At 33.5% G+C, this 3,495-nt stretch overlaps 1 pseudogene; it reads right to left on the reverse strand.

The window, feature by feature from the left end:
- Nucleotides 1-316: 316 nt before the first annotated feature.
- On the reverse strand, nt 317-3,147 carry LOC129875766 (uncharacterized; annotated as a pseudogene).
- Nucleotides 3,148-3,495: the final 348 nt, after the last annotated feature.

The raw sequence follows: 3,495 nt of genomic DNA on the forward strand, positions 1-3,495 counted from the left end.
TTGAATCAAAGCAAGATATTCTTAACTAGTATGAAAGTAACAAGTAAATTATATCACTAGCTCAAACTAACTTGAGATGGGCTTGTCATTATCTGTTCAAATCCATTGTAAACATTTATAACATGAAGGGAAAATAAGTTGTTGATATAATGAATGAAGCAAACTATAAAATCATTCTTCAATTAACTCATCCCAACATGGATATCAATTTTATTAAGACTACATCATCCATTAACAAAGATTAAAATTGTTGTTAACGTTGTAGCTAAAACTACAATCTCATCTTTAATATCCAAAAGAGAACATAACAAGTCAATTATTGTGTATTATTAATAATGCGCCTGATATTGTCAATTACAATGTCTGCAACAATCTCAAGAGAGAACTTACTCATTTTAGAATCTCTTTCTTGCCTACATCTAGCCTTAGCTTTCTCATAGTAGCATTTGCAGATTTTTAACATAATGCTAAACTCACAAATGTCCATCAATGACTTTCTCATAGTAGCATGCGCAGCTTATTAACATAATGCTCAGCTCATAAATGACTTCACTCATTCTATCCACATGCAATGGATAATTATTCTCTTCACTCAGTTTTCTCTGATCAATTTGTGTCAATCATGAGCAATGTCATTTTCATTGCCTCCACAACAAGCCTACCCTAACCTTCTCCAATGGCAGAACAAGTGAATTAACAGCCTTGTATAACCTAGGCGTATCAATCTGAGCTGTATTCACCAATTACATATATTGAAGTCCAACCATCTTTCGATTCTTTCAAATCCGAATTCTCCACATGATTAACAATCTTATTTTCAAAATCTCTCTTAGAAAGATACAGGTTCATTATCAGACACAAAGCAATATCATCAGCTCCAGAAAAATCCTTCAAGTAAAACCTCAATTAAACATTCTATCATTTCTTATAATCCACTTGAAAATACTCGAGAAAATAAACTTTTCCCCCAAAGTTGACTTCATTACTAAATTCCTGATTGAGCCAAGTTCTAGCAACTCATACTTAAGTGGATCAAGAAACTCAACATCAATAGGCTGGACAATCTTTAACGGATGAATTCTCTTTCAGTTAAAGTTATCACATGAAAATCAGTAGGCATTCCAAATAAAATTCAAAAGATATTATTAGTATGATATTTTAATATTAATATAAATATATCATATGTGACATTATGCATCATGTTATGTTCATCGGTGGGCATTACATTTGTGCCTTATCAATTATTGTAGAATGTGGTCATTAGTTGTTAATAACTTTTGTAACCACCAACTCTTCATTTCACAATTATTCTACCTTTTTATTCTTGCAACTTATGTAACATTTGGATCATTCATTTACCCAATTTACTACTCATAATCTTCCAATTCATTTCAAGGAAGAATTCCTCACCTATAAATAGTGATGGATTTGTGTACAAGAAATGAACAAGAGAAAGAGTGGAAGAAAGATGAGAAGTGTGGATAATATTGTAGTGTGTAGTAGTGAAAGAGAGAGTTGAGACAAGAAAATATTTTAAGTCTTCAACTATATTCACTTTACAAAAGAGAGTAATTATATGTTGAAGGAATGTGTTCTTTATGTGGAGCTTTGGAGTGTTCAATTAATCTGGAGTTGTTTGAGTTGAATAACTTTGTTGGGCTATTGTATCCTAGAGGGGACTAGTCAAGAAATATACTACTGGATCGGTGGAGATTAAACTGCAGTGGACTTGAATCTTCTTAATGAGAGCGAGATATCTGTGCCTCAACCTAAATATTTTTTATTCATTGTTGTTTATTTTATTTTCAACTATAATATATTGTAATTGTGGTATATTACACTAACTAATAGATATATTTCACATTTTCGCATGTTCTTCATTAACCTTGTGAATTTCATGTCCTTCCAATTACACCTTTAAAATGATCATAACTTATTAGTGAACATCAAAGTGTCTCAAAAAGGTGGAGAGTATCAAGCAACAGATTCACTATGGCACTTCATTAATCTCATTCAATCTACATTGTGTTATGTGTAGCTCAATAGCTAAATATCTCACTTCTTTAAGACTTTCAAGATCCCGTGATTTTTATTTTTAAATCTAAAGATTGAAACCTTTTTCATCGAGTATTCATGTAAATCTAAAATGTATGACCAAACTTTTTAACTGTATTGTTTTTACAGATATATATCACAATAAAATGACATTTAGAAAATAACAAATCAGTGGTATAGGCAAATCAAACTGCAATTGCACCTTTTTAACAGGCATGCACCATGTATCACAAATGAAATGGCATTCATGAATTGTATACATACTTGAAACCTCGTATACACCGTTTGATCTATGAGTACACCAAGCACTATTACTTGCAAAAAAAATGTATACACTATATAATTATTTATATATCATATATACATGTTCATACACTATTTATATAATATTCATACATGTTTATACACTATCTACACAACATTGATACATTACATATATTCTATTTAACTGTTAGTTATTAAAGAAAATAAAAGTTGGTTGTTTAGCCACAGTCAAATCGTAGCTAATAAAAAGTAAAAAGAAACGTTATTTACCATGGCTAAATAGAGATAAATCGTGGCTAAATAGTGAATTTGGCTATATTTCATCTTATTATTTCTTGGCTATATTTTTTGCAAACTATTAACTTTTGGTACATATTTGTAACACCCGGCCCGTACTATTCTATTCTAGACCAAGTCCGAGGACCAAAAGAAAACCTGAGCAATAGCAAGAAGAATAGAGTGCCCAATACCCACGAGTGGCACCTACAGTCTGTAGGAGGGTCTACGAGTCGCAGGTGGCCATTTGTAGGTTACCCCAACACTTAGAAATGTTTGAGTTTCTTCAACCTTCCCTAAGAGTGGTATCTACGGTCCGTAGGAGTTCCTATGATCAATAGGAGAGGTTCGTAGGTGATGCTGAGAGACTCAACACCTCTTGGGTTCGAATACCCTACCTACAAGTTAGTAGGGCGGTCCGTAAATACTCCTATGACCCGTAGAAGGGGGTTTGTAGGTCCATCTTCAGAAATTCAGGCGAAGTGCCTGATCTCCTACGACCTGGTCTCTACGACCCGTCAACAGGTCTACGACCCGTAGGAACTCAGTCATAGACCCCCCATGCACTTTTCAGTAAGTCCAAAGTTGGACCCCAGTTCCTACGATCCATAGGAAGGGGCCCATAAATAGTCCATTTTAATGAGGAGTATTTGGTCTTTTATCCATCTTTTTCAAACTTAATTCGAGCCGTTTTGGAATTAAATTTAGTCCCTTATCAGTACCCAATATATATTTTCTCTCATTAACACTTAGAAATTTTGATAGCACGCATTGGAGAGAAGGAGAAGCTAGGGTTCAAGAGTTCAAGCCAAGTCTTTGATTTTCGTTTAGATAATCTTCGTTCCAAGTATGTAAGGCTAATCATAGTGATGTATTGAGTTCATCCTCATGCCCTACATC

This window comes from Solanum dulcamara, chromosome 12, assembly GCF_947179165.1.
Source record: "Solanum dulcamara chromosome 12, daSolDulc1.2, whole genome shotgun sequence".
Taxonomy (NCBI): Eukaryota; Viridiplantae; Streptophyta; class Magnoliopsida; order Solanales; family Solanaceae; genus Solanum; species Solanum dulcamara.